The following is an 11,421-nucleotide window of genomic DNA, read 5'->3' as shown; positions in this document are numbered from 1 at the left end:
AACTATTGAAAAGTCTGTACATGAGGATATTAGCTCCCCTGGTAGTCCCACTGCTCAGAGAGAGGGCTGCACAATCGTGCTCCTCAAACAGCCCCATACGCTGCCCTTAGCTTGACGCTCCCAAGGTCCCCCAACCGCTTTAGTAACTAACTTCACAGTGATTGAACTCTGTCCAGATGCTTTCACACGGACCCTCAGGACTTGACCAATTCAATAGGATTCTTTTTTTTTTTTTTTTTTGCTTCCTATAATAGACTATAGTCCAATTGAAACCCCTGTCCTAGTTTTCTGTTACGCTTTTCATGAATGTTAATTCTGTCTATATTTTAAGTCCCATAAGACAATCAGTACACATTACATTTACCATCTAGTCTTTCTACTGGTCTTCATTCCTTCTTGGATTTCTGGGATAACTTTCCCAGAAAAGAATTCCCTTTAGCATTCCTCTTAGTGCAGATCTCCTGGTGTGGAATTCTCTGCTTGAATTTGTCTAGAAATGTATTTGAAAATATATTTGAAAGGTATTTTTACTGGATAAACAATTCCAGCATGACATTTTTGTTTTTTCTTTTGGCACTTTGAAGATATCATCACATTGCTTTCTGGCTTTTATTTCTCTTTTGAGAAAATAGCTATCAGTCTGATTAATGGTCCTTTAAAGGTAATGTGTCTATTTTCTCTGAATGCTTTTAAGACTTTGGTTTGCAGAAGTTTTACAGTTATGAGCTTAATCATGGTGATTTGCTTTGTATTTATACAGCTTGGAGTTTGTAACACTTCTTTGATATATTTCATTAATTTTGGAAAAGATCCCAGCTGTTATTTTTTGAGCTACTGCTTCTGAACTATTATCTCTCCCCAGGGTTTCTGTGACTCCAATTGTATGTATGTTGGATCTTTCCTCCAAGGTCCACGTATCACTTCTGTGACTTTCTGTGTTCTTCATCCTTTTCTGCTGTGTACTTCAGTCTGAATATTCTAACTGACCTATCAACCAGTTAACACATCCTCTTTTTTGTTATGTCCAATATGCAGTTAAACCCTTTATTAAGATCCTAATTTCAGTTATTACATTCTTTAGTTGTAGAAGTTCCATTTGATTCTTTTACAGAATTCAGTTTTCTGATAAAATTCTCCCTCTTGACATCTATGTCTCTTGAACACATTAATCAGTTTTTTTTAAGTCCATGTCTCCTAATCCTATACCTAGGTTAACTGTGGCTCTGCTTCAATTGTCAGTTTTGTTTTTAATTCTGTTTCTTGGTATTTCTAGTAATATTTTATGGAATATACAACACTGTTTATGGAAAACTGTAGATGTTCAGGACAATGTCATGTTTCTCCGGGGGATTTATCTTATCCTCTGATGGACAGCTACAGTAAACCCCCAAAAGTGAGATGATTCAAGTAACTTATAATCTTACTAAGGTTTTGTATACCTGTGGCATATCAACCGAGAGCCTGCGGTATTTGCTAGAGCTCCTCCTCCTTGGCAAATTCCTGAGCTCCAATTTTTATCTCCTCACCCTCACGACACTGCCTCAAACTCCTTTTTGCTTTCTGCCTGCTTTCCTCTTTGGCTTCGTGCCTGCACAACTTAAGAGTTTAACAAATGCCTCCAGGTGAAAGGTTCTCCTCCTCTCCTGTCAGACAACCTTGGCTCCTCAGGTCCTGTCGGCCTCAGCAGCTGTGAACTCCAGTTTGTGTCCCTCTAGCTGCACAAGACCACTGAAATCTCTGCTAAGTTCTCTGCCTCTTAGCATCACTGCCTTTCCTTTCAGGCCGAAAATTGTCACATTTCCTGAATGTGGCACAGGGAGTGTTGGACTCACCTTAATTCACCTCTCCCTTTCATGGATCTTCACACCCTTCAAGTCCTAGATACCTTGGCTGCTCTTCGATGTCTTAGAAAAATGTGTATTTTGTATTTTATACGGATTTCCTGGGTGTTTTCAACAGGAGACGTGGCCTATGAGATACTCCCTTATAACGAGAAGTAGGGTGAGCTTCCTAAAATAGAAACACAAAATGTTTATCTTTCTGCTCTCCTCTTTCTTCTTTTGTCAGGAACAAGAAAAATTTTCATTCTAGATCCCTGCTCAGATGCGTGAGAATCTTCTTCCAACACTACTTAAAGGTCTTCAGGCTTCATTACTTTAGGGCTAAGCCTACCCAGATCACACTTCTGAATATGTCTGGACCTTCAAGTAAGAGAACCTGGCTGTTGCATGTTGCCTGTGGTGTAAGCTTCTAGTCCAGTGTCTGGGAAGACACATTTCCTTAATCTGTGTTTTCAAGTTTTAGGTTAGTCTGCAAATTTCTAAATTTCTCAAATTTAGTGAGGCTCTTCCTGCTTTTCAGAAGTGGAGTTTCCTTATTTATTCTGCAAACATTTACTTGGCCCCAATAACTTCTTGGCCCTTTCCTTTTTGAGTCCATCCTTTTTTCAAAATGAAGAAACTATGAGACAACTCTATGTAAGTCTGTTCTCACGCTCATTGCTATCCCTCCCTTTTCTTGGTAACGCCTTCAAAAAATATCTTTTAACTATATTTAGAATCCACCCAATGAGGCCCATTTATTAAAATCGCATTAGGCATTATCAATCAATTAAAATATATCATTCAGTAGACATTGTATTGAGCCTAATTTAAAATGCATATGTTGGAGCCATAATGGATCACTGCGTTGTCAGATATGGCGGGTCTTCATCTGTTGCTGATAAAGATGAAACTGTTTCTTGAAAAGTAAAAGCCATCTGCAGCTGCTTTGAAAGTCAATTGACATTTTGTTAATTAGCATTTATTTACAGTAGTTGAATAACAATATCAAACTACAATAAGGAATGAGCAGTTAACAGTAGGGGGAAAAAAAAAGCTGGTGCCATTAAGTTCCATCATTTGGCATCTAGTTAAAAACACAAACTCTTTCAGAGATGTAGAAGGGGATCATTGAAGTCTGTTTAAATGTAAAGTGAACCAGAGAAGAGAAGGAGATCCCAGGGAGGTGGGCTCAAGGTGTGGCTCTTGGGTCTTAGAATGGAACAGATGAGCAACCAGCAGTGGAGTATCCGCTTGAGCAAAAAGAGAGGATAGGAAGTGAGATGAAATTATTTCCTTATTTAGTGACTTTTTAACACATGCCAAATCATCACTGGAATTTTGGCACTCAGCAGATTCCAAATGACTTGGGTGATCAAATTAAGATGTCAAATTCAGCTCAGGTCCTGAACTATTATCACCCACCTCTGGGCATGAAGCAGGGAGGGGGTGAGGGAAAAAGAGAGGGACCTGATTTTATCAGGAACATTTTGACATGGGTGGGGGGGAGGGGGATGCCTATAATCTTGATTTTTGGCTTGCATTCTTCCCTCCCTGTGACTCCTAAAAGTATGACTGTCAAAACTGAGAATAACGAAGATATTTTCATAAAAAATAGCTGGTGCTATGTTACCAGATTTCCAGTTGATCTCAACTGCTGTTATCAATAAACAAATAAATCACAATTTCACCATACTCCATAGAGAGGCACATTTGCCACCTCTACATTTATCCCTATAATTGGCACCATTCTAAATATTCATTGATGAAAGAGGAAAAAATAAAATCTTCTGCTCTTTTGTCTTTTAGGAATGTTAACGGGCTAACCCAGAAGTCCAATGTGGCTGAATTTTCATATGAATAAGCAGGACACAGTCCTGCTTCTTCTTTCTTAAAAAGGCTGGCAAGCCGGCTTTGCCCCACACTTACAATATTCTGTAACATTACTGTCTTCCAAGAGAGCAATAAAACAAAACACATTGCCAGTAAAGAGCTAATGATTTCCATGATCATAAGCATGCTAACAGCTGTGCACTTAAGGAGCTGGTGTCCATTTTCTCGTTTCTCTACAGGTTTGTTAGGATTTTCCTAGCCGGCCGTGACTCCCCCTCCATGAAGTAGGATGGGCAATTAGTGATGTGGAAGATCTCTGTCATGCTGGATGGAGTCTGCAGTTCTGCCTCTCTTAATGCTCATGTACAAATTAAGAATACAGATACAGAACACTTTAACAGAAATTAAAAAAAAAAAAACCAAACGCATCAACCTTTCCATTTCCTGGCTCATTTCAGGCAATTGACACTGACCAACTAGCTCTGACCAGGAGTGCAAAACTAGTTTTTTAAACCACCCTCATTTACTGCAAAGCAATTGATGAGAGACTGTAAAGCCCAGTTGCTTGGAGAATTTTCACTCTGCTGAAGCCAATGATTGTACCTTAAAAAGAAGTGGTGGCTTTATATTTTAATGATTAATCTCACTTTGAACAGATGGGTTCTAAATCTGCCCAGCTACTTGTTGGCTCAAGTCAAGTGAACTATTCCTTTTGTGAATATTAGCATGTGAAACGCTAATAAATATAATATTTGTGCTATAAAGTATTCCTCAGTTTTCCTAAAGATTTAAGGTGGGGAGATTTTTAGGGGTGCCCAGGTGGCTCAGTCAGTTGAGCATCTGACTTTGATTTAGGCGCAGATCATGATCTCATGGTTTCTGGGATGGAGCTTTGCACCTGGCTCTGCATTAGCAGTATGGAGCCTGCTTGGGATTCTCTCTCTCTCTCTCTCTCCTCTCTCTCTCTGCCCCTCCCCTGCTCATGCTCTCTCTTTCTCTCTCAAAATAAATAAATAAACATAAAAAAAAGATGGGGAGATTTTTTAAAATAACCAACCTGGGTGACTCAGCCAGTTAAGCATCTGACTCTTTCTGGGCTCAGGTCATGATCTCCCGGTTTGTGAGTTCAAGCCCCACATGGGGCCCTCTGCTGTCACTGCAAAGCCTGCTTCAGGTCCTCTGTTCCCCTCTCTCTCTGCCCCTCCACTGTCCCCCCCCCCTCAAAAATAAATAAACATTTAAAAAAGATAACCAGCCTAAAGTACAATATGGTGGCAGGACACCATCTAATTTTGTCTGTTGGATCTGTATTTGGTGTTAATATTCTTCAGGTTACCTTTTTGCTTCAGAATACAAAAAGGCTTAATTTTTTTTTTAGTAAACATCTCCCCGGGGCTCCTGGCTGGTTCAATCAGGAGAGCATGTGACTCTTGATCTCAGGTTTATGAGATTGAGCCCCACTGGGGGTGTAGACATTAGAAATAAATAAATAAATAAATAAATAAATAAACAAACAAATAAACTTTCCCTTTCACATCAGTAACTTTATCTGAGATCTAGGGAGGGCTGAGCTTGCCTACCCTTATTCTAATACCCAGAAGACCACTGGCTTGAAAAATAAATTATCTTTTGCCTGCTGAATTATCAACCACTTTACATTAAATCAAAATGTGCCAAGCCCTTCAACATACACCATCTTCCTTCACGTGATTCAGTCCTTCGACAATCTTGCAAATCAGGCAGAATTATTCCCATTTTATGTATTAGGAAACTGGGGCTCACAGAGGTTAAGAGAAGAGTTCAAAGTGACACAACTGGAGAGCATCTAATGACAGACAAATCCTTCTGTGATTCCAGTGCCAGCGCTCTGTCACCGACCAATTTACTCATTTTATGAAGACCAGTGGGAAGATAGCTGATATTAAGATAAGGCCTTATCCCTAAGTTTTTAATTCAGTTCTGAGCTGTGCTGTCTTTTGTTTGAATTGGTCCTCTCTTCTCTCAAAATCAAAACTAATGCCAAACCCCCCATTATCATTAAAACATCCAGAAAAGGCCAGCTCACCTTTTGTCAGATTAGGGGAAAAAAGTAGACGTATGTGCTATGGAGCTTTCAAATTCAGAAGTCAAGAGAGGTAAGATGGGGCACCTGGGTGGCTCAGTCGGTTAAGCGTCCGACTTCAGCTCAGGTCATGGTGAGTTCGAGCCCTGTGTGGGGCTCTGTGCTGGCAGCTCAGAGGCTGGAGCCTGCTTCAGATTCTGTGTCTCCCTCTCTCTCTGCCCCTCCCCCACTTGCACTCTGTCTCTCAAAAATAAAGTAAAATGCTAAGAAAAAAAAATTATAAAGAAAAAGAAGTCAAGAGAGGTAAAAAACCCAAAACGATCTCTAGAAGTTACCAGGGACTTTCTTATGCTGCCATAGACTAGGCATCTCTCTCATTTTGTGAGGGGTTCTTTCTTCTTGCCTTGCTTTCCATATCCCAGCAATGTCTGCATCTTCTTAAATGTTCCTACATATGGAGTTACGATCTTCAGTATTTCAAACTCGACGAAAACTAGCCCTTTAAAGAAAGTGCAGTGCTGGGGCGCCTGGGTGGCGCAGTCGGTTAAGCGTCCGACTGCAGCCAGGTCACGATCTCGCGGTCCGTGAGTTCGACTCCCGCGTCGGGCTCTGGGCTGATGGCTCAGAGCCTGGAGCCTGTTTCCGATTCTGTGTCTCCCTCTCTCTCTGCCCCTCCCCCGTTCATGCTCTGTCTCTCTCTGTCCCCAAAATAAATAAACGTTGAAAAAAAAATTAAAAAAAAAAAAGAAAGTGCAGTGCACAAGAAAAGTGTGGGCTTTATCACAGGCAGGCTTGGCATCGAATTCCTTACGTGGCCCACCCCCACACTGTAAGAATAGGCAGGCTAGTAACCTCTGAGCCTCGGTTTCCTGATGATATTTGTCCTACAGAGTTTTTGCTGAGTGTGATAACATGAACATAATATTTGAAATAGCAGGAGACTTTTACAGTAAAAATCATTCTCTTTCTCTTCACTTCCTTGCATTAGTTCATCTGGAGGCAACTTATTTCTGTAAAGAACTTTTCTCCATTGCTACTTTTTCTGTCCTGAAAAAGTAATTATTTATTATTGGTGTTGTTGTTGTTGCTGTTTCCATTGTGGTAAAACTCACAAAACATAAAATTTACTATTGTAATACTCTTAAGTGAACAGTTCAGCAGTTCCAAGCATATTCACACTGTTATGCAATCATCACCACCGTCTGTCTCGGGAACTTTTTCATCTTCCCAAACTAGACCTCTGTACCCATTAAACAATAACTCCCCATTTCCTCCTCCCCCAGCCCCTGACAACCCCCATCCTATTCTCTGTGTCTATGATTTGGATTACTCTGGGTACCTCATAGAAGTGGAATCATACAATCTGTGTCCTTCTGTCACTGGTTTATCTTACTCGGCGTAATGTCCTCAAGGTTCATCCATGTGGTAGCGCGTGCCATCATCTCCTTCCTTTTAAAGGCTGAATACTGTTCTGTCACATGTGCAAAGCACATTTTGCTTATATATTCATCTGGGCAGATCATTTTGATTGTGTAGATGCCTGGGCAAAAATATAACTGAGACCATCTTCCTTCAGAAGCTCCTTCCGGGGTTTGAGGTTGAGGAACAGAGGACCCCCCAGGAAAACTTAGCGCTGGGTGGACAAAGCTTTATTGTACTCATCACCTTCTCACTTCTTCCTCTCTGTGATCCAGCACTTTTCCTTCTGTATCACTCAAGTAGCAAGGGCCTGGCCCAAACCTTAAACCCAAGCTTTCATCCTGACATTAAGTCAGGCAACCACCCAGTGTGAGGAGAAGGTAAATAATATCTACTGTGAATTTTAAAATCTTCCTTAGGCAAAACTTGGATATGGAAGGTTGAGGGTTGCCACGCCTGTGAGGTTAGGAAAGAATCTGTTTTCATTCATCACTGTCTTTTATTTCCCTGCTCGCCTCCCTCTCTGTCTTCTCCCTTGCCCCTGCAGGAGAACAAAACTTGCCGCCCCAAAATGTGTCTCTTTGGCATGGGCATTATTTGAGGCTGATTATTTTTAAGAAACAGAAGACTCGAGAAGTTTTTCTTTTTGACCTTCCTCTCCCCCTAACTGCCTAAAAGAATTTAGAGAGAGTACCTGTTCCAGGAAGGAAGCTATCACCACAGATAACCATAGGATACCCTGAATTAGGTGTGGTAGACAGGGAGGAACCTAGCAAAGACGGTTTGCTAAAATTCCTCTGTGTCCCATTGTCTCTGGATGGCCCAACAAACACTTGATTACCAAATATTTACTCTTTCCATTTTCCGTGTGAATTGTCTTCCTTCGTTTTGAAACCCCAGGACCCTACTCCCTTCTCCTTAGTTCAGAGTGACATATATATTTCATTTTGCCCGTCTTTGGAATCTTTCATGGTTATGTGAATTCCCCATATGTACATAATTAAATTTGATTTTCTTGTGTTAATCTGTCTCATGTGGATTTAATTCCTAGGCAAGCTTGGAGCGTAAAGGAAAATTTTTTCTCCTTAACACCCCATTTTCATTTCCCATACTCATGATAGCTCTTTTGCTGTCATGATATGTTTGAGTCTATATTCTTTCCCTGAAATAGGTGCAATGAAACACAGTATTCACCTAAGTAAATAACTTTCTACTTCAAAAATATTCCCAAGAAATGCTCCCTTTTTTTGTTCATTTTGTTTTGTAAATCCAGGTCCCCAAATCTTAGGAGGAAAAGAATAGTGAAACACTAAATACCACAGAGCAATGTTGCATAGTTTAATGGGAATTTGAAATAATGAAAAGTCTAGTACAAATACAATCCACTTACACCAAACTTCCGGGTTAGTTCTCAAGATATTATCTTTTTGAAGAGTTGTTTCAACCCCAAATCCACTGTAGATAAAAAAAGCACATGGAACGTCCACCCTTCTTTTTAGAAAATGAAAAAAATACAAATCAATCTTAGTTTCTTGCCTTCAGAACAATGTGAAAAATCACCATTGGAAATGTATGCTCTTTCCCACCTAGGCAGGTTTCTAATTCTCTTTTTAAAAAATGGAATGAATGATTCTAAGCAGAAGCTGTTTAAAGCCCAAATCCCAAAGCAAAAATGTTCATAACCAAAGTGTCCCTGGTAACGTTCCCACCATTAACAGTGGATTGCTTGGTGCCTTAAAAAAAGAATTGTAGAAGTTTAGAGATGGAAGGGTCTTGGTCCAAGCCTCTAAACAGATGCTTCTCTTCCAGTTTACAAAGTGGGAGACATAGCCCCACAAGTGTGGGGACTATGGCTGGTGTGATCATTGCAGGATGCTGGGTAGTGGAATCAATGCATTTGGGCAGCATGAAGGTGGAGGAAAGAAAGCGAAAGAGGGAGGAGGAAAGGGGGGAGAGCAGAGGGGATTAAGGAGGGAGGAAAGAAGCAGAGAAGGAGGGACAGGAAAGTAAGGTGTATTTGTCCTATCTATCTATCTATCTATCTCTCCATCTATCTCTCTCTCTCTCACATATATACATATATCCAATAGTTTTTACTATTCAGGTTAATTAAATTATCTCAACAAAATACCAATGCAAATATTAATATCCCATATATAGAGTTGAAGAAACTGAAGTTCAAAGAATGCGAACTCCTGTGTTTTTAGCACATTGGAGAAAGGAGGTGTAAATAAGAGAGGCAGAATTCCTCTTGAGGGGGACCCAGGGCAAAAAGGATGTATGTGATAGGCTGAAGTGTATTAAATGCTTGTACCCTTGACTACAGTACTACAGGGAAGAGATCACAGCTCTGCCCACGAGTTACATAGACCCTGGTTAATAGTGACTGAGGTCAATTTCTTCCTTATTTGTCAGATATGACAAAAGAAAATAGTAGAATTTATAATGTTTTCCTTTCTATAAGTTCTTTTATACCACTAATGTCTCCTTTAACCCCTTACCAACTGCAGGACATAGTCAGTTGCAGACACAGTAGGAAACGGCCTAGAACGAGGATGTAATGCTAAAGAGGAGGAAAACATCACTTTGATCCAAGCAGTGCTTCTATCCCAAGATGTGAGCTTTGAGTATTCTCATTTCAGCTCCTAGAACAATTGGAACATGACTGATGGGTCAACAACTGATTTCAAAGGAAAATAAAAGATTCCTGAAATACATTGTGTCTGTGATTTGCAAACAGGACTTTACTGACACATTATTTGAATAATTTGGAAAAAGTGAAGGGCTCTCAAATTCACCAGCGTCTCTTGCTTCAAAACACAGAAGTCTTTTTTCAAGGTCTTGAATGTAACATTCTGAGGCTCCATGAAGATTTCTCTGGCAAACTATTAAACTTCTGTGTCTCTCAGTTTCCTACACATGCACACACACACGCACACACACACACAATTAGAAACACTGACTGGTCTTTAAGTCACGTGCCAGCTCCAGCCTTCCCAGCTTCTGTGATTCCCTGAAGGGTTCTTATGTGGAATGCTGAGTTCACCTGACATTTATGCACCACTGAAGATTTATAGACAAATTTTTGTCATCATCATCATCCCAGAAACTTTCAGAGTATCGGTTATATGCTAAGAACTATCTGTATATTGTTTCTACTTTTCACCATAATCCTTAGAATAGGCATTGTTCTCTCCAATATACTGATGAAGAAACCGCACTAGCTCAAATGTTATTCAATAGGGGGGATTAATTGGGGCAACTGGGTGGTTCAGTTGGTTGAGTGTCCAACTTCAGCTCAGGTCATGATCTCTCAGTTTGTGGGTTCAAGTCCTGCGTCAGACTCTGTGCTGACATTTCAGAACCTGGAGCCTGCCTTGGATTCTGTGTCTCCCTCTCTCTCTGCTCCTCCCCCAAGTGGTACTCTCCCAGTTTCTCTCTCTCTCAAAAATAAATAAGCATTAAAAAAATTTTAATAGTGAGTATTAATCTTAGAGTAAGTGCTATAGGATATTTTTAAAGCTGACTCACCAAGAAAGGTTTTTGTTTGTTTTGCTTGGCTTTGTTTTTGCCTAATTCTTTTTCTTTATTTAAGATTACATCCTTAGGCTAGAGTCATAAAAGAATAATTATATTTGCAAAGACATGAAGGTGGCTCTTTTTCAAGGCAGCACAATTCTCACATCTATCAGGCAGTTCGTGAACTTCTCTCCCCACAAACAGAATGGAACCATTTCTATCTTAGTGTCTGTTTTGGACCCTGAACATATTTTGTCCCAGCATCTATAACATTTTATACAATTTAATCATTACATGCCTATCTCCCCTCACCAGAGTCCCTAACATGATTACTTTTATCTTTGCTGGAAGAGACTTTTTATCTTTATTGTTCCGTCAATTCAATAGCACCTGATATATAGTGGGCATAAAAACCCCTGAATTAATGAGTGAAATGCTGATAAATTAGCTTTCACAGTATTGTGTAAATTTAAACTACAAGCAAAAGAAAACTGTGTGAGTGTATTTTATCTTGTCTATATTTGCGTCAGCATGATAGGCTGGCAGGGAAAATGCCCTCAAGCCCGCTTTCCTTGCCTAGGCCCCCCACTCTCTATGGATGGTTTTTGTAAGTACTTGCCCTTTTAGTTCAGGAAATACTCTCAGCTCTACTAAATTTCAAACCATCTAGCCCTGGTATCACTTCCACAATTTCTGCTTTATCCCTATGCTGTGTTCTCCTTCTTCACCTAGCTCCTCACTGTTGACTGCCAGGTGGATGGTGAAGTA

Source organism: Felis catus, chromosome F1 (genome assembly GCF_018350175.1).
Source record: "Felis catus isolate Fca126 chromosome F1, F.catus_Fca126_mat1.0, whole genome shotgun sequence".
NCBI classification, from domain to species: domain Eukaryota; kingdom Metazoa; phylum Chordata; class Mammalia; order Carnivora; family Felidae; genus Felis; species Felis catus.
The sequence above is the reverse complement of the archived record's forward strand: the minus strand, read 5'-3'. Positions refer to the sequence as shown.